The following is a 21,343-nucleotide window of genomic DNA, read 5'->3' as shown; positions in this document are numbered from 1 at the left end:
ATTCACGCAGAGTGAATACATAAACTATATATGTGTATAGCTTATAAATACTCAGAGTACCAACGTCTCACCTTTTAGCCAGAAAGGGAGTGTGGATTTTTCTCACTCTTTGTTTCAGAACTAAGCCACAGCTTATAGCTGTGGCTTTTGTTGTACAACAGTAGAAGACAGCACATGTGACACAATCAACTCTCAGTCCTTGTTCTTCCCTCCAGCCAGTTACATCACTGAATAGAATTTATAATCCCTTTGAGAAGGAGCAGTCAAGGAGAAAATGTTGGAAGAGAGACCTGGCTCCTAAGGCAGACCTGGGAAAACTTGAAAAGGAGTCCTTCTCCCTAGAGAGGCCACACTAATTAATATATTGACTGTTAGTTTAGGTCACACCCAAATATACCTTGTTCACACCTAGAGCAATAGGTCAGCTCACTGCTAGCCTAAGGAAATGCATGCATGCTCTGGCACACCTATGAAGGTGGGATGCTCCTTGTTTTCATTGTTCCTTGGATCTCTAGAAACAGGGCTCTGTGAGCGCTCTAAATCTTCTGGTTCCTTCAGAAGGAATGCAATTCCTTCCAGGAGAGATAAATTATCTAATTACTGGACTTCGGAGCTACCCTTTCAGAGAATCCGCTTATTATAAGGATACAAATAAAGTTTTGTTTGCCTTCTTTAATTTACTTTCCTTGGCTGTAAAATAAATTCACTTTTCTAGAAGAAGGAATGGCAAAACCTAGGTGTGGAGTGAAAAGAAAGATCGGCCTAGAATCCCTACATGGCTACAAGTGAACTAAGTTTTAAAAAATCCCTGGAATACCATTGATGCTTATCTAACTTTAGCCAGAGGCTGCCCTTAGTTGAGAAGATTCCTGTGCATAGGCTTTCAGTATTAAAGCAACTTAATTGAGACCTCCATTTTTGTGCCTTACTTCTTCACCTCTCTTACCAACTACTTAGCTTTGCTCACACTGTGAGTTTCTTAAGCTAGAAATTCAGTACTTGTATCATTTTAGACCACTTTAGACTATAATCATCATAGTTTAAAGCTAATTATGCATTGCTTTCCTCAGCTTTATGTTTCATCAGAAGCAAATGCCTAATTCTAATGAAGAAGGGCATTTGTACTTGAACCTACAATTGCTTACAATCATCCATATTTTCAGGGTTCCTAGCCATCAATGGATTTTTTTCAATATTGAGTTGATATGATCATGATACATATACTGATTAACAATTTACCTAGCTGGTACTTTCCCTCTGTGTATTATATTATAGTCTTTTATCATGTTGCTCTTTAAGATTTTCTATTTTGTAAAACAAAGAGCCCCAAATGCTTTGTCATCTGATCTGGATCTGGAGTAATCAGAACATTGCAAAGTCACTATGGCTAATCAATGAATTAGTACCAGATGTCCAGTCAATTATAATAGACTTTTAAGGCTTGAGGGATCCTGAAGTGGAGGGGGTGGAATATTTTGAAACATTCTGAAGAAATGAGGTTGTACCCGTCTAATTGTGGTGTCCCCCACCCCTAGAAGAAGTGAAATCTACATATTAGGGTATGAAATAGCTTTAGAATCGCTCCATCAAACAGTGCCATCTGGATACCTCATAGGAGCAAGCAAGCACCATCCAACCATGTTTTGGATGAACAGAATTAGGGTGGATCTTTGTTTTTTCTTCCAAAAGGTGTGCCAGTTCCACCTCTCTTGTCTTGGAATAAAGCCAAGGTAATGCTCATAACTGCTGGGTAATGAGCTAGAAACAGCATTAACATATGCTATGCTGGGTGAATGTAGACAGAATTAGAAGGACAAACATCAGCGAGAGAATGCAGAGGGTTTTGGGCTGAAACAAAATAACTTTCAGGGAAGAAGAGCCAACATTTCCCAAGCAGAATTTTGTTTAGACATATGCACATGAAAGATTTTTCACCTGAATTAGCTGATTGTATATATGCATGAGATCTGCTTCTAAAATTAATCCATCTTGCTAAAACCAATGGAATAGTCACAGTCACATTTACTGCTGAGTGAAAAGAGGTGGAGGGGACTATGATGACTCATTTGGGGGGCCAAGATTTCAATCTGCTCTAGAAACTACTTTCAGTAGCAAAAGTTCAGATCTGACACCTATTAAATATCAGTAAAGTTAGTACTTTTCATTAAGTTTAAACTAGTGTCCTCCCCCTTCCACTGGCATAAGTAAGCATCCCTTGCATTTACCAGTTTAAAAATTAAGCACTGGATCCAAAAGTTTGAGATCAGTTTTCAGACTACATTCATTCAGACACTGATGGATATCTGCATCAGCTTCCATTCTTAATCCTAGATTTCATAGTTGTGGTATGCAGTCATGGGAATCATTCCCAAATCTACAGAAATATCAGCTGTTCATTGCAAATACATTTGCATGTCCTTCTCAAGTCAAATGACGAACACCCCATGAAGATTTCCCCAGTATTGGATCCCATTATTGAAATAGAATGGAACAGACAGACAGAAACTTTAGTTAGGTCATTAACCAATAAAAATACAACTAATACAATAAACAATATATAACTATACCCTAACAACGAGAACTATCAGCAACCATTTGTGTGCAAAGTTTATGCATAATATGGCAAAATTTTGCTACTTTTAGAGAAATAGACTCATCTTGATTTTTAAGCAGATAGTGCAAATAAAATCTATCAAACATTTAAATAAACTGGATGTTGGTATAATTATCTGAGAACGCCCTTTCTATCTACGCTGCAAGAGAGCTTACGAATGGGATATGACTCAAAGAGGAGTAATCAACTGGTGGCAAGAACTGGCAGAACTGCAGAACTGGCAGTAAAGAAACCATGAGCTGTGGTTTCTATGGTAGCCATATCACAGGGGCAGTATAGAATTTCTTTTTTAAAAAAAAAATTAATTGGTTTTTAAAACAAACATAAACAAACAAAACATAAAAACATCAAGTCCTCTTCCAAAGGTGTGCATACAATGTGCCAGTTGGTTTACAAATTGTTTTGTGCTTCCATTTCATAGTCTTCAATTATAATTACATTGTATATAATCTCATATTTTCAATCAAATATTAAATACATTAATATCATTATTAATCAATCATTTGACTATACTTTTATTCATTCATGTTTTACAAAATGATCGTATTTTACTTAATTTGTTTTATGACAGTTCATATTATCATCCCAGATCTATCCTAAAATCATTTTGTAGATATAATAAGAAAAGAATACTTCTTTATATATTTATTATTTTCTAAAAGTCTACATATTTCATTACTATATTTTATTGTCTAACCATTGAAAGAATAGATCCCAAATTTTATAAAATTGTTTATCATCTTGTTCTCTAATTTTAAATGTCAATCTACTCATTTCAGCACATTCCAATATTTTCTTAATAATTTCCTCCTGTGATGGTATTTTCTCATTTTTCCAGTTTTTAGCAAATACAATCCTAGTCGCTGTTAATACATTTACAATCAGGTATTTCAAGTCTTTACTATATATTTCAGGTAAAATTCCCAATAAAAATATCTCTGGTTTCAAATCTATATTGTTTTTGTCATTTTTTCCAACCACGTGTGGATTTTAGTCCAGTATTTTTTAGCATCCGCACAAGTCCACCACATATGGTAAAATGAGCCAGGTGTCTGATGACATTTCCAATATTTTTCGGATTTATTCTTGAACATTCTTACCATTCTTGTCGGGGGGGAAATGCCACTTACAAAACATACAAATTTTCTTTATATGCTGTTGACATTGTCATTTTATAATTTTGAGACCACAATTTTTGCCATTTCTCTAGATCAATCTCATATCCAAAATTCTTCCCCCAAGCAATCATAATTTCTTTAACTTGTTCTTCTTCTAGTTTAATTTCTAATAAATATCCATACAATTTTTTAATCACCTTTTCATCAGTACCTGTCAAAAGCTTATCTAAGTCAGTTGTTTATCATAGAAACCTTCTGTTTTAGAATCTTTATCATACCTTTAATGTATTTGTGCATATGAAAACCAATTCATCTTTATACCTTGTTCCTCTAGTTTTTGTATAGATTTAAGTTCACCCTTTTCATTCAATATTTCACTATATCTAACTGTTCCTGTTTGTATATTATAGGATAAGAAAATGCTTCAATAGTCGATAGCCAGACTGGAATTTTCAAATAACATTGTCTTTTAATCTTCTCCTAGTTTAACCACAGAGACTCCCGTATATAATGTCTTCTAAAGTACCCCTGTGTTTTAGTTCCTTTATACCATAAAAAAGCATGCCACCCCGACAACAAATCATGTCCTTCCAATGTCAACAATCTAGTATTTCTTAATGTTATCCATTCCTTAACCCACACCAAATTTGTAGCTTGGTAATTTCCCAATTAGGCAAACCAAATCCTCCTCTTACTCTAGCATCTTGCAAAAGTTTTAACTTTATTCTCGCTTTCTTACCTTGCCATATATATTTCAACACAATTTTATTTAAATAAAAGTTTGATATAATTATTCTCTTTTAGTGTACTGCAACTTGCTGTCAAGTATACCCCCAAGTACTTATTCATGACCTGAATTTTCAATAGGTCTGCCAGTTCTTCCTTTTGTCTTGATAGCATATTCTTTGTCAAGGTCTTTGTCTTATCTTTATTTATTTTCAAACCAGCCACCTTTCCATATGTCTCTATCTTTTCTATCAATTTTGATGCTGTTTCTAGTGGGTCTTCTAAGATAAAAACCAGATCATCAGCAAATGCTTGCAACTTAAATTCTTCCTTTTTAATTTTCATCCCTTTTATATTCTTTTCGTCTCTAATATTTCTATTTAGCGCTTCCAACGTTAACACAAACAACAGAGGTGATAGTGGGCACCCTTGTCCTGTTCCTTTTCTTATATCGATAGAATCTGTCAGTTCTCTCTCTATCATTACCTTTGCCATCTGCTTATGATATATAGCTTCTATTGCTTGAATAAATTTTCTAGCAAAGCCCATCTGTTCCAGCTGTAATAACATGAATCACCAATTCACATTATTAAATGCCTTCTGTGCATCTAGAAATATCAGAGCCATTTGTTTTTCAGGATGTGCCTCGTAGTATTCCAAAGTGTCCAAGATTACACTCATATTGTCTTTAATTTGTCTCTTTAGCAGAAATCCATTTTGATCAGGATGGATAAAATTATTTAAATATTTTTAAGTCTTTTTGCCAATATTGAAGCAAAGATTTTATAATCTGCATTTAGTAGGGAAATAGGTCTATTGTTCTTGATTTGTAATGGATCGGTCTCCTCTTTTGGAACAAGTGTGATATAAGCTTCTGACCATGATTTAAGTATCCTCTTCTTTAACATAACTTCATTCATAACTTCTAGCAATGGAAAGTTCAATGATTCTTGTAATGTTTTGTAAAATTCTGCCAGAAGTCCATCTGGGCCTGGTGCCTTTCCATTATTTTGCTTCTTTAGTGCTTCAGTTAACTCCATCATTGTTATATTGCTTTCTAACATTGTTTCAATCTCTTTAGGTATCTGGGGTAAATTATCATTCTGTAAATACTGTTTAACTCTTTCCTCATCAATATTCTCTTGTGTGTATAGTTTCCCATAATAATCTTGAATGATTTCCTTCTTCTCTTTACTACCATAGCAAACTTGGCCTTGGTCATCTAATAATTGCAACATTTTCCTTGATTCTTTCTCCTTTCTCAATTTATAGGCTAACCATCTACCTGGTTTATTTGCATCTTCAAAGTAGTTCTGTTTAGCACCTCTAATTTTTTGTGCTAATTCTTCTTTTTCTATTAGACCCATTTTATGTTTGGTTATATCCATTTTTAACTTAATGTCCTTTTTCTGTGGCATTTTCTGTAGCTCTTTTTCAAGTCCTTTATACTCATCTTCTAATGCCTTAGAAGCTAATCTTTTCATGGTATTTCTTTTCCTTGTATAGTCGATTTTCAAGCCTCTGGCATATGCCTTCATTGTATCCCATACATTCTGGATTGATGTATTTTCTTTTTTGTTTTCTCTAAAGAAAAACGCCAGTTCTTTCTCCATCCACTGTGTGAAGTCTTTTTCCTTTAAAATAGTATTATTTAATGTCCATCTAGATCTTCTTCTTTGTCTTTTCCATTTAATTGTCATTGGATTGTGATCTGCCCAAGTACTTTTTTCAATATTTATTTCTTGAATATTAGTTCACAATTCTGTTGTCATCCATATCATATCTATTCTGGACCATGATAAGTGTCTATTTTAGTAGAAGGTGTATTGTTTAGTTTTAGCATTTCTTTCTCTCCATGTATCTTTTAAATTTATTTCATCTACCATTTAAAAAAAAAAAAGATTTAGGGAGAGTCTTTCTATTTTGCTTTATTGTTTTCTGTGCTGTATAGTCCAGTTTATTGTCTACAATTCCATTAAAATCTCCCATCATAACTATATTAACATAGTCCAGTTCAATTATTTTCATATGTAATTTTTTATAGAATTCTTCTTGATTGTCATTCGGGGCATAGATTGCAATCAGGAGTGTTTTCATATTATTGTCCATTATTTCCAGCATTAATATTCTTCCGTCGTCATCAGTATAAATCAATTTCGCTGGGATGGTCTCTTTAATATATAAAACCACTCCTCTTTTCTTACATTGTGTCAAGGAAGTAAACATTTCCCCTAATTTTGGTTGTATCAACAATTGTTCATATTGTTTTTTAATATGTACTTCTTATAGGCAGATTATATTAAATTTTAATTTCTCTAATTTATGAAAGGTTTTCCTTCTTTTAACGGCTGAGTTAAGTCCATTAATATTAATTGTAATCATTTTTTTCTCTTCCATGGTTATATTTTGTAGTTAGGTTTGACAGCTCTCGTGGATCTTGGTTCACATTGTTCTTTGGCTTCCTCCTTTCCACCTACTGCACCTTCTTCTTTTTCAGTCGTCATTTGGGAGTCCTCTTGGAATTCAACTAGTGAAATTTCTTTTTCTGCCTCTTCATCCCCTCTGAAAAATTCTGTGTAAAATGATTCAGCGTTCTCAATTGAGTCAATTCTATATCTCTGTTCTTGCCATGTGAACATTAAACCTTCTGGAATCAGCCATCTATAATTCACTCTTTTTTAAGTAACAATTTGGTCAAGAATCGGTATTCTCTTCTCATCTCTCTCACTCTTCCGGGTACTTGTTTCAAGACCACAATCTCCTTATCTTTGTATTTCAATGTTTTCTCTCTTGCCACTTGCAATATTTGCATTTTAAAGGCTTTCTTTGTAAATCTGATGTGAACTTCTCTTGGTAAGCTTTTTCTCATCGCATATCTTGTGAAGACTCGATAAACCTCATCTATTCCATCCATCATCTTCTCTTCAGTTATTTCCAAAGCTTCAGCCAATATTTCTATTATTATCTCAGCTAGATTTGTCCTTTTTCTTCCTCTATGAATTAGAATCTAAGATAAAATTCTGATCTGTCCATCTCCCATCTCAGCATACCACTTTTATCTTGTTCAACCACAGTTAATCTGTTATCAATGTCTCCAATCTTCTTGTCTCTTTGTTTCTCTTCTCCTTCAATTTTTTGGAGTCTCTCATCATACTTCATCATCATTTGTTGGATGTTCTCCACTTTGTCATTGGTTTTCCCTGTTCTTTGTTCAATGTTCTTTATTCTCTTTTCAATATTTTCTGATCTTGTTTGAATATTTTGAATTCTTTGCATAATCATCTGCAGGGTCACTTTTTCTTGTTCTTTTTCTTGCCTTAACATTGTCTGTATTGAACGTTATCCTCCAGATGGTGGAGAGGAAGAAGTAGAAGTTGAAGAACCAGGAGCTGTTAATTTCCTACTCATTTTGAGGAATTCAAAATCTTCAGGTTCTTCTAGACCTTAATCCAATTGTAAAATAACTAATTGCAGTTCCAAATAAAAATAGTAGGAAAAAAGAAGCCAAATAGTAATAATAATAAAAAAGGAGAAAAAGGAAAAGACCATAAACACTCCATAAACACACACACAAAAGAAAAAGTTGTAAAATCCTAGAAAAGGCGAAAAAGTGAAGAAAAAGGCTAAAAAAAGAAAGGAAAAATTCTTCAGGTTCTTCAACACCTTAATCCAGTTAAGAGGTCTCAAATATAAAAGGATGCATAAGAAAAAAGAAGAAGGCCAGAAAGATTAAAAAAAAAACCCCCAATATGGAAGGTAGATGGAAAGGCAAAAATACCAGGAAGGGAGAGAGAAGAAAAAGGCTACTCCCTTAAAAAGAAAAGAAAGGGAAACATTAATACTAAAGCTTTTCCTTTAAAATAAAAAGCAGGCGTAGAAATTTAACTTCCAAAGACAAAAAACAAAAAAAACAAAGACAAGTTCAAAAGAGCCAAAAATCCAAATAGCTATTACAAAAAAAAAAAAGTAAACTGATGAGGAGGGTTAGCACAGCTTAGAAAGAATAAAAAGAGCACACTGCACTTTGTTTAATTATCCAAGGCTCTTGTTATAACTCTCTTCTCCAAAGACTTATCACCTTTTCTTTTCCTAAGCTTCAACACCAGACTCCAGCTGTTGATAGAAACCCAGAAGAGCACCTGCAATAATACTCTCCCATGCTCTTCCCTCTATCTTATCAAACAGGCAATGTCCTTGAAAAAAAGTCTCAGTTGTTTCTCAGCTTTGTCTGGTCAAAAGAGAAATAGAATATTTCCAAGCCTCTAGTTGGCAATGTTACAAAGTTTCTTTAGCTTTCACTTTCCCCCTCCTTTTCCATGCAAAATATAATGGGAATTAATTAAAAAAAGAAAAAGATATTTTTTTAAAAAAATAACTAAAAGGGAGTCTCTGGCTTAGAATATTATAAAGTCAAAAAGGAGAAAAGAATAGAGAAAAAAAAGAGAAAAAAACCAGTCCAGTTTCAAAATATAAGATCATGTGTAGAAAATCCAGCAATGAGAAAAAAAATAAAAATATTACTTTGACATTCCTGTTTAAAATCGCCGCTTAATCACTTCTGTCAAAACTTTTACAGATTCTTTCTTTCCCTTAGGGTGTCCTTTCAAGTCTTAAGATAAAGAAAAAGTTCTCACACACTCTCTTTCCATTCTCTTTTGTTTCGGAGCTGTCCCAACTTCAGCAGCTTTAATGGCTGCCTCTTTGCCACTGGCAAAAAGAGCTTCTCCTGGATCTACCAGGGACTTTGCGATATCCCTGGGATCGGCAGGATGCACTCTTTACATTCACCAACTCTTCGGGACGGTTTAGAATCCATTTGGACCGTTCAGGAGCAAAGATATTGGCAGCGATCTCAGACTTCCAAGATCGCATGCTGTATCGTCACGACGCCAGCTCCGCCCTCCGTGTAGAATTCCTTATGGGCTTTTCCTATACTTTCCTTCCAGAACAAGGCATTTTCCCAGCATGGATGCTGGGAAAGTCAATTCAAGTTCTTGCAATTTACCTTACTGAAAGGTAAGTACTTTGTCTTCAGAAGAGGTGGCAGTTCCTAGATTGCAAGCAGGAATACATTTGTTCCAAACCTAAGCACTGAACACTCATAAGGAAAGCATATTCATCTTTCCAAGAACTTCCAGTGTCTTGAAAACTGCTGTTCATAGGTACAACTGGACTTACTATGATGACCTTCAACCATTGATGTTGGACATGTTTACAGCATTCCCATATCAGGCTAAACGTGCATTGAAGCACAATCAAACCTTCTCAATGCTATTATGAAATATGTTTAATTCAATTGTATAAAAGTATAGTTTTCTCCTTCATTATAATAAAAAGCTTTTTTCAAATGGGCAGAGATTTTCAGAGTTGAAACCCCCCTTATCCATTTTTAATTTCTGCAACAGGAAGCTGAGACACTCAGTTTGGGACTGATCTGTAGCTTTTAGGAGGTTGTTTCAGAAAAAGAAGACACAGAAAAATGACAATGATTGATTTCCAGAACACCAAAGCTATTTTCAGGGACATCATTTTCTGTGCAAAACATTACTTCATTTCCCATACATTCTCTCTCTCAAGACTATGTCCATAAAATTAATTGCTATTCCACATTTATCACTGAAAAACTTATCTAGATCTTGACAAGATGCTTACCATTCTACTTTTTTATCAGTGTTTTTTCCTCTCCCATTTTTCCTTCCTCCAAAATAAAGATACTTCAGAGCTGTAGAGAGCTTCTTGACTCACTTGTGCAATTGCTGTTTTTTTTTTTTTGTTGTTGTTGTTATGTGTGTTGCTGGTAAATCTCTAGAGTTGAATGATACAAAAGTAATTGCAAAAACCAGTCAATATAGGTAGGTATGTGGGAGGCAACAATGCCTGGGGCTGAACCAAGGGATGAAGACAGTGGTAACTGGTGGGAAAAAAATCATACCCCACCTAAAAAAAAAAAAAAACCAGATGAAATGAAAGTTTGTAAAGCATCCACAGGTTCAGTGCATACTGGCACTGTTTTGGGCCTTTCTATCTGAATGATTGTTTCCATTTGAATCAAAGGCCAGTAAAGAGGAGATTAAAAAATGGCCTGTTCACCAATGAAAGATGACATCACCTGGAAGCTCCATTTTGTGTATGTATGAGTGTTTTGACTCCTGGCAACTGTCTGAACAAGTCCCTGTAGTTTGCTTGGTAAGATTTCAGAAGAGATTTGCCATCACTTGTTTCCTATGGCTGAGAGTGACTAGTCCAAGGTCACCCAGCTGGCTTCATGCCTAAGGCAGGACTAGAGCTCCCATTCTCCTGTTGCTAGCCCGATGCCTTAGCTACTACACCAAACTGGCTCGGAAGCTCCATTGAATTTCTGCAATTAAGCATCTGCTTTGCACATTAGAAGGTCCAACTGGACATGGCTTAAGAAAGCAGTTCCACTACAGTCATATAATTCATTGTAACTTCCTGTTTTCTTTTGTAACTGTGGATGAGGAGAAACAGAGAAGCAACTAATCTGAGCTTTTGACTTGCTGTTTTTGGCTTTCGGATTCCTGACAAACTTAATTTGACAGTGGTCAGAATACATTCTCAATTCCAGCCTCAACCACAAAACCTGGTCAACATCAAACTATTTTTGTTTATTGCAAGGAAGCTGTTACAAAGTGTCCTATTTGATTTTTTTTTTTCAGTGAAATCACAGCTCTGGGACATCCAAAATGGCAAATGTTAAATATTTATGCAGACAGGCTTGTTCCTATAAAATAATTAGAACATCTTAAAAATCATTAGTGATTCAGGGTGAAATTCAGTTGCATTTGTTGAAGGATAATCAATCAATCATTTGTAGTACAGGATATAGCAGTTCTTACAATGCACAAACACTGTCTGAAGAGCCACTATATGCATTTAAAAAGCGTGCATTTAATGCTGAGTTTTGCCTTGTAATCAATCTGTCCTGCCTGAATCTTTTAAGTTTTGGAATTGTACAGCCACCTATTTCTATGCCACGAAATGATCTGATCTTTATTTTACTATATATTTATACATATCCAAGCACACACACACACACATACACACACACACACACACATATGCATGCATGCATTGTCAATATTTCAGCACTTAGACTCCTTTTTTTTCCAGTAATTGCTGGTCTATTGGGCACTCAAAACACTCCGGTGATTAGATAATCCAGAATGACTACAAATCCCAGAACAAGGGCTAGCCAGAATCTGCTAGGCACAAGTTGGATATCTGACCATGAATTACATCATCCTCTCCTCCAACATTTCCACCAAAGCCTTAATTCTGCTAACCTTTAAGTACAATGATGACATATTTTAATTAGTTCCTCCAGACTTCTTCCAATTTGGCCTGAAATAAATGAGGAAATGGGGCATACAGCTGAAACAAATTGACCATATTGTGCTTGCATACAAAATTTGATTATTTGTACAACTGAATACATAACTGGATTTGACATTCTCAATTTAAGAATGTATTTCCTTCGTTTTCATTGGTCCTTTACTACTCCCTTAGGCACAACCCAGTCAAAGATGTGTATTTTAGTCCCATGGATTTTAATGGAAAAATCTTAAATATGTGCCTAGATTTTTCCCATATCACTGAATGAAACATTTTTTTTTTTTTTTTTTTTTTTTTTTTTTTTTTTTTTTTATTTTTTTTTTTTTTTTTTTTTTGGTTTTTTTTTTTTTTTATTTTTTTGGTTTTTTGGTTTTTTTTGTTTGGGTTTTTGGTTTTTTTTTATTTTTTTGTGTTTTTTTCTCATTGTTATTTTTTTCTTTTTCTTTTTTTTTTTTATTACCCCTCCCTTTTTTTTCTCTGAAACAAGTGGGACATTGTATCACACTGTGTAACAAAATCAGTAACAAAAGCAACAAAAGCAACTGTGTAACAAAAGCAACAAGTACACACACACACACACACACACACACACACACAAAATTGTATGAAATGCAATATATGTCACATATACTACTACAATACACATAATATTACAGTACAACAAGAATATAATAGGTGCAAATATTGATTCTGGAATGTACATTTTTATGTCAGTTGCTTTCTCAGGGCACATAATATATCCCCTTTATTTCTTCAATACCACAGTCATTGTTATAAGTCCAACGTTTTAAAATACAGACCATTTGCTGAATGTAAAATCAGCTTCTAGTTTCTGTTAGAGCCACTCACTTTTATTTTTCCTCCCAAACAGCAAAGGTTATTAAGTATCAGCATGTATGAAATTACACAACTTTAAATCCAACATTAGCCCAAGCAAATGTCTCCTATTCCTAGTAGCCAATTACTAAGCAAATGCCTACTATTCCTAATAGTAGGGGAGTCAAGAGCAACAGATCATAGCCTTGGGATATTTGTGTTCTTTGCTACTCACATCAAAAAAAGTCATTTGCTGTTGCCTGGCTCCTAGTTCCATCACAGCCACAACATTCACAACTTAATATCCTGTGATGCTGTGGTGAAGGATTTCAAAGAAGATAGGATTATTGTCTAATTGGATTTCTGTTGCCAATAAGAAAAAATATTCCAAAAACAAAAAACAAAACCTAAATCAAACCCCCAAGTGAAAGTTTTTCTACTTCTTTAATAACTGCTAGATAGTTTATGAAGTATCCAACCCAGGATAGAATTTATAATCTGAATTCAGGTGATTGTCTAGAACTGTAATGTTTACCTTGCATATATTTATATATAGACAAAACAGTTCTCAGGCTTAGAGGTGCCTCTTTTGTGCAACAGAGCAAAATGAAACAAAAATAGTTACAAAGATTGCCTGTGGGAGGACATAATGCTAAGACTCATCATCTCTGCTATCTTCTTGTTTTCAAAATGCAAATCAAGCACGTTAGCACGTTTGATTTTTTTTTTTCAGGGAAAATGAGGGCAGCAGAGGGACAGGAAGACAGACCTACACACACACACACACACACACACACACACACACACACCCCTTCTGATTCTTGGTTAAGAATACGTATGAAAGCCCAAACAATTTGAAATTGAAATCAAACCATCTTTGGGAAGGAACAAGCAGTTTAAAGCTAGGATTTGGGTGTCAGCCACATGTTGTGCATCAGAGAGGCCACGTAAGGTTAATCATTGCAGGCCAAGGATTTGCAAAGCTGCTGAAACATTTCCACATGGTGACTAACCCCGGAGACAACTAGGGCAATCTGGAACTGGTGAAAACAAACCATCAATACTTGGGCATAGCAAGTATTGCTAGTTCTTAAACATAGACATTGATGCAAGTCATTAAAGCAAAATCTCTACCTTTCTATGTCAAACTGGGAGTCTACCAGCCAATTACTGGGATGCATGGAATGTACTTTTCCTTTTCAAATGGAAAAGTGAATAAGCTTTCGAAAGGAAAAATAAAATGCACCCATCTTGATCTTTGCTTCCTAGGAATGCTTGTGCAGTACAGATAGTCTCAACTTACCACAGTTCAAAGTTACAATGGTACTGAAAAAATGACTTATGACCATTTTTCACAGTTACTTTTTGTAGCATCTCCATGATCATGTGTTAAAAATTCAGATGCTCAGCAACTGGCCCATACTTATGACCATTGCTGTGTCCCAGGGTCATCTGATCACCTTTGGACAGATTCACTTAACAACCCGGTTACTAACTTATCAACTGCAATGATTCACTTAACAATGGTAGCAAGAAAGGTCATAAAATGGGACAAAACTCACTTAACAAATGTTTCACTTAACAACAGAAATTTTGGGGTCAATTGTGGTCCTAAATTGGTGGTCTTGGATAAGGACTGCCCTGTTCAGCAACCATATGAATTGCCAATAACACTGAAAATCTGCTTTACAACTGGTCTAAGTTAGCTATTCACCAGGATGGTAATCATAGAAACAAGGGTTCTGAATTCCTACTTCACTTTCTCTGTTAGCAGGAACTCTGATTTATGCAGCATTCACATTTACCTTAAGGGCTACAGGCAACATTGTTTAAATACATGATTTAAAACCAATGTTTACCCTTACTTAACAAACCATAGCACATACAGTATTTGCATTGACCATTTTGGTACCCATGGGGCTAAGGTATTGTTTTAATCAGTTGCTTTAATAAGAACCACAGTATGCTGCATTCATAGACTTTGGCGCTTAAATTTATACTGGAGTGGCGGTAGAATTTCTGCAAATAAAACTATCAGATCGGATAATTCATTTGTAATTTTTTGACAAAAATTCAATAGTAAACAAAACACTTGAACATTTTTAAGAATGTTTCTTACATTTTTACTATGAAGGAAAATATTACGTTTAAAAGAAACCAGGTCTATTTTCAGAATTGTACGCGCAGTTTCAACACCTAAAGATGTCTTCTATAAATACACTGTTTTAATTGCTCCACGATTTTAGGCATGCTTCTCTCTCAGCCTTGTCAGCTGAAATTCTTTGAAATGAAAACAACAAAATTAATTAAACAGCTACTTTATACAAAGAGCATAGCTATTTATCTCTAAAAATGGCCGCATCCTTTGGCATCACACCTGACATTTTCATTTTAAAAAGATCATTTTTAAAGAGAAGGGAACCACTTCAGTCCAGGACTGTTTGTAACAGCAAAACATTTACAACTCAAAATACTTGGAAAAGCCCAAGACCAGAGGTGTCAGACTTGGATTTGGCCCACAGGGTGCTTAGATCTGGCCCACAGGCCAGCCTAGAAATAGCAAAGGACTGGCCCATGGTGCATCTACCAGGAAAAATGGGGCACCCCATTTTGGCTGACAGGATGCTGCAGGAGGCATCCCCCCATCTGCTGTCTGTCCCATCTCCCCCCCCTCCACCCCATGGAGGACAAATACAATGTTGATCCAGCCCTTGAAGAAATCAAGTTTAACCCCTAGATGTTAAAAAGAACATTACCTTCAGCATCCTTTGATATAACTGAGAAAATGAATATGAAAATGAAAAGACATTGTGATGCCCCTTGAGCAAATGTACATCATAATGAAATTCTTCATCAACATCCAATATAAAAGCTTTTTTTTTCTTGTTTCAGAAGGTGTTCCTTTATGCTTCTCTTTCTTGCTAGAACCAAGCTAATCCCTACTGTTTTATTCTTCTGCTATGGGCTGAACCTGGATACTTACTCCTTCTTCAATAGTGCATAACTAGGCTTCCTGGTAGTTTGCCATCTCAAGCCAATGTGATCCTTGGTGCCAATGTGATCCAAGGTGCCTTCACTAATTTCCACTGTACTTGAATGGGTTCAAATGGAGTATACCCATAAATAGCATAAATGGAGAGGGAAAAAGTTGTGAAACAGTATATTTTGGGTTATGATAAATTGGAAACAGAGCATGAAAAGGGAAGCAGAGATATCCCAAAGGTAGTTTTTTTCAAAAGGCAAGTAGACTTTGTTTTTCCTTGAAGGAGTTTTACTTCTCATCCAAGAAGCTTCTTCAGTTCTCAAGAAGAGAACTGGAAAACTGAAGAAGTTTCTTGGATGAGAAGTGAAACGTCTTCAAGAAAAAACAAAGTCCAGTTGCTTTTGGAAAAAGCACCTTTGGGACAACCAGGACCTGGATGATTGAAAATCTCCACAAACAGAAGCAGAGATAGGTGGTGGTGGGTTTTTTTTTTTTTTTGTCTGATTGTTTAAGCTTGATAGTTTATATGAATGAATTTAGGAATGAAATTACATTCTATGCCTTCACATTGGGAAGGAAATGTCACACATTCGTGCCATCCCCATTGCTCTGGCATTTGGTTTGCCTGGCAATGTCAAGATAGTGAGCCACATCCTTCCAAATGGGTTCAAATTGGATTATGCTGGCACCATTTCCATTCCTTGGCAGGTCTCCTGAAACCTCCTCAGGGAGCTCCTTTGTGGTGATAAATATATATATATGCCCACACCCTAGTGTGGCCAGAGACTACCAAGTTCCATCTGCTTATTATATCAGTCTTCATTAACTTCAATTTGTATGGAAAAGACTCTGGAAAGGCTCCCTGGGTTGCTGATGTCACAGAGTGTCTGGCGCAGTGTGGGGCAACCACATGTTTATGGCATAACTTATGAGGAAGATTTGCTGCAACAAATGAAGGAGTCCTAATGTTTTCCATCCACAGCACTGAAGCATGTGCATTGGAGGCTATTTATAGAAGCCTGAAGGAACTCCCATTCAGTTGAAATGGAGCTCAGATCCTCAGCACTCTAAGCATATCCTGATGGCATAGACAGAAAATAGGCTGGCTTTACACTACCCGGTTCCAGACAAGAACAAATTTAGAAGGAACCTCCTGTTTTCAACTTGTTTGTGCAGTGTAAGGAATATAACTGAAAGAAAGCGGTACATTCATTTGGTTCCTTGTGACATCAGTTCTGGCTTTTGATTGTTTTAAATCTTCGGAGGTTATATACAGTAGTTCAAACTTTCTCTGGCATGATTATGCTCAAAAGAGAAAAGAGTGTTTAAAATTTAATAGAGAAAGATACTTTGATCTAGTGATCAAAGCACCAGGCTAGAAAGCAGAAGACCGTGAGTTCTAGTCCTGCCTTAGCCATGGAAGCCGGCCATTCTCTCCTCAGTTCAACTTTCCTCACAGAGTTAAGTTTCTTGGGAAAATAGGAGGAGGAAGGAAAGTTTCAAATTGTAGGGCATAAGGTGAATCTGAGTGAAATGACTGGAATTCTGTAATTAAAAGAGGGTGAGATGGGTGAGATTAGATAGATAGATAGATAGATAGATAGATAGATAGATATCTGATCTAATATGCTTAAGAACTTCTACAGCACAACCTAAACATGAACAATGGGTTTCTGAATAGCTGCACATCTAATCTCTATACATGGTCTCACTCAGTTCTACCAAGAAAGAAAATATTTATTGGGAAATGTACCAATGTAATACTGTTGGTGTTGGTATACCTTTAAATCATTTTTCTTCTCCTACCTGGCTTTGCACATGATTGTTTGTTTCTCTAAAGTCACACTAAACCCTATAAGGGTTAAAGGGAGTGTCTTGAATTGGACGTGTGTTTCTTGGAGACGGGTTGATGTTCATTAATCTTATTAGTGTATAATGAGGCTTCCTATGAGTAGTACTTTTCATGATTGCCCAAACAGAACAGCAAGCAGTTTGGGCCGAGCTTACTTTTCATTGAGTTTATTTTTTCAGTGAAAGGTAATATTTGGGGGAGAACCAAATGTTTTCTCTGATTCCCGGATTACCCTTTTTGCTGCAAATCTGACTTTCCTCTGTCTCATTTGACAAAGTCCTTGCCAAGAAAAGGTAAAAACAAGATCCTCGTAATACTATGGGTTGCAGCTCAATGTATTACATCCAGCTTTTTACAACCAGGGCGTGAGAGTAGATTTTTATTATTTCTAATAATATGAGAAATAGTTTTCTAATAATGTATCTAATCCTGTAGAACGCCTGAGAGAAATTAAGCAAAGAAGGTCAGAGCCGGGTTTGTCCATCAGTCTGTCTGGTCCTCAACATACTAACTCTCTAAAATGAGAACAGGGGCCAAATCTGATGTTGGGAGAAGCTGACAAAAGAAAGATCAGCTTTAAAAAGGGGTCAGACCAGTACAGAACACATTTCTGTATCGAGCCCTGATGAAGCAGTTGTTAGAATGCTATATTGCAGGCAAAACTCTGCCCATTGTCAGGAGTTTGATCCTGACCGGCTCAAGGCTGACTCAGCCTTCCATCCATCTGTGGTCAGTAAAATGAGCAGCCAGATTATTGGGGGCAATATGCTGACATTTGTAAACTTCTCAGAGAGTGCTGTAAAGAACTATGGACAACATATAAGTCTAGCTGCTATTGCTATTTCAGAAATGCTGTAATTCCCCCAGTACATCTCTATGGGAAAGCTGCTGAAAAACAACTCAGAATATCACTGAATGTTTCATTCTAAATGTCCTCACCTCTCACTCCTGGTGCAACAATCCGGGAAGGTGGCTGCAACTAAACCTCTGCTTCCCAGTGCATATTTTAAAATTTCTGCTCAACCGGGTCCAATTCTTGAAAACTTCCTGGACAAGTTCCTGCAGATTTCTTGGCAAGGTTTTTCAAAAGTGGTTTACCATTGCCTCCCTCCTAGGGCTGAGAGAAAGTGACTGGCCCAAAGTCACCCAGCTGACGTCATGCTTACGGCAAAAATAGAACTTATGATCTCCCAGTTTCTAGCCTGATGCCTTAACTACTAAATAATACAGGCTTCCCTAGTACATATATATTGTACAAAGAAATACCAATCTGTACCTGATGAAATACATAGACACAGACGGAGAGAGGGAGAGAGAGGGGGAATAAAATGCATACAAAATGCATAAGAAACTCACACAAAACTAAGAGCAACATGTTACTTCATTGCACAGAAAAAATCCAGATACCTTATAAGACCACTGCTGGTAAGGGGTTGGAAGGAATCCCAAAAGCTGTGCTCTGCATGCTATCCCTGGCTTGTTAAAATATCAGTGGCAATTTAAAATTAAATGATTTTTTTTCCCAACCGTCTTTGGCTGCCTGTTTAAAATATTAATGAAATTCGATCAGGGAGGTCTTCAGGCAAAATACTTTAGTGCTAAAATTGTTACTGGACTCCAACTTATGGGTAGTGGTGAGGCAAGATTTGTGTTCACTATTAGATGGGGGTTGGGGGCATTGGGGGCATTTCTGTCTCCTCCTTCAGCCTCAGAATGATTTATATTATAATAAAATCTAGACAATCGTGCTACTTATCGTCTAAAAAGAGACAGTGCTGAATGAAGGGGAGGGAAGCAAAATAACTTGGACAATAGTTTTTAATATTTCAAGATGACCATAATGGCTCTATATGGTGAAGACAGTCTGCTCAGAGAAGCTGAGAAGATCAGAGGTGGCATTCAGCAGGTTCTGACCAGTTCTGGAGAACCGGTAGCAGAAATTTTGAGTAGTTCGTAGAACCGGCAAATACCACCTCTGACTGGAGATTTTACAGTATCCTTCCCCTGCCACGCCCACCAAGCCACGCCCACAGAACTGGTAATAAAAAAAAATGAATCCCACCACTGGAGAAGATGCTACCTTCTTGGAGCAAACAAAACAGGACAATGGGGCTTGGTGGACACTGTGTCAAAGTGGAAGAGATCCAAGCCAGATAGTAATATACGAAGAAGCAAAGATGCCATTCCACTTTTTCTTCCCCTCTTTCTCCAGTCAAGATAGTTGGTCCAAAGACGTTTGTGAAGAGGACTGAAAATCAGGGACTGCACTCATCTATATGCAATTCATTCCATGGTATATTTCTTGGTTGTTTCAAAGATGCAATAGGACATGGAAAGAGGTTCCCTAGGCTATGATTTTGTATCAATATTCATTAGAACGGATTCCCCCCCAAAATGTCTTGAAATTCTAGTGAGCTTCAGAGTGATTCCCCTTATCTAAAATTTGGCCCAACCTTGAAATAAAAAGATCAGGATGCACAAAATGTAACATTTAGGAAAGCAAGGCAAAAAAGATATCTATAGTATTCAGATTTTCAAAACAAAGGGATTTTCTTCCTTTGTGGAGAAGTATTCATATCTGTGATTTCCACACCCACTACCCAACATGATACAATTCTGGAACAGCTTTACTACTTTGTGTAAGCTAGGCCCACCTATTAGCTTGAAGACTTTCTTGCTGATGTAATGGCAGATCATTGTATTTGATTTTGACCCCATATTGTGATTCTGTGAGGAATTCTTTTATACCTTGAGAAAGAGGTGGAAAACCAAGTGAGTTTTTCGAGAAAGCAAATATTGGTTCCTCAATTCTGCTTAGTCATTTTTTTTCCTGTTCAGTCACAAAATGCAATTAAAACTCTGCTTTACTGTGGCGCTCTCAAGGAGTGAATATCACCGTTATTTTGGGGCTTCAAGAAATGTTATCAAATATATATTTTATGAGATGATTGGTACTGCATTGTTATTCTTATTTTTCTTAATACTAATTATTGAACTATTCATTTGGTCATTATTGATGATAATTTTGTTTGGCTTGGTTTATTATATTAGTTCATAATCTACTTAGAATTTTTGATTGATCAGCATTTAGTACATGAAGAATTAATATAGAAATTAACAGAAAAATATGTTTAGTTTATGCTTGGAGATAATAATTTGAAGCTTTCATTTTTATAACTATGGGATAAATTCTTAATAGCAATATACTGTATAGTAGCAAGTTTCTGGAGATTCAGTACAAAACCTTAAAGTGCTGAGAATTAATTTGCACTGTATTTTGCTAGGGAATTTTATTATTATTTGATTTTTTTTCTCTCTCTGCGTTATTGCCTCCAATTTAAATCATCCTCAGAGTAATGAGGAAAAAAAGGTGATGAAAAGACTCAAATACCATGTTTCGTTTGGCTATACCTAGCCCACTTGTGCTCTGTGGTGTGCAGAAGCTTATTGAAATTTTGCTTGTTTGGAGAACATGAAATATGTTCCACAAAGGGGGAAGGCTAGCATGGAAGATGCATCTAAGATACATGTATGGGCAGACCTTATAACAATTTTATTCTGCTAACTGAATGGCGTACAGATCCCTCCCTAGTACATAACTGGGTTAACTCATACAATCAAGTGAAACAATGACTAAAAATATCCCTCTATAAGCAGGAGTCATATCTAAAAACATTAACAGAATAACAGAGTTTGAAGGGACCTTGGAGGTCCTTTAATCCAAACCCCTAACAATGTTAATAGTGTTCTCTTCATAAAGAGAATCTCACTCATTCAACCAAGAGATCATAAAAACAATCTAATCTCCTTAGCTTGATGGAATAACAAGGCTTTTGTCAGCTTCCTAAAAGTCAAGATTCTTGAAAATTATCCACTTCATA

At 36.0% G+C, this 21,343-nt stretch overlaps 1 protein-coding gene across 15 annotated transcripts in view; it reads right to left on the bottom strand.

The window, feature by feature from the left end:
• Positions 1–21,343, bottom strand: part of LOC113436991 (uncharacterized) — a 266,907-nt gene that overhangs the window by 181,822 nt on the left and 63,742 nt on the right. Inside the window, exon 3 of one of the 15 annotated variants that reach the window (XR_015741857.1) lies at positions 10,111–10,263. The exons of the other annotated variants lie outside the window; for them this stretch is intronic. The gene's annotated coding sequence lies outside the window, so the exon portion shown is untranslated. The remainder of the gene's footprint in view (positions 1–10,110; positions 10,264–21,343) is intronic. 15 annotated transcript variants of the gene reach the window in all.

Source organism: Pseudonaja textilis, chromosome 2 (genome assembly GCF_049901715.1).
Source record: "Pseudonaja textilis isolate UNSWEBS1 chromosome 2, rPseTex1.2, whole genome shotgun sequence".
In the NCBI taxonomy this organism is placed as follows: Eukaryota; Metazoa; Chordata; class Lepidosauria; order Squamata; family Elapidae; genus Pseudonaja; species Pseudonaja textilis.
This window is presented reverse-complemented; position numbering and strand designations above follow the sequence as displayed.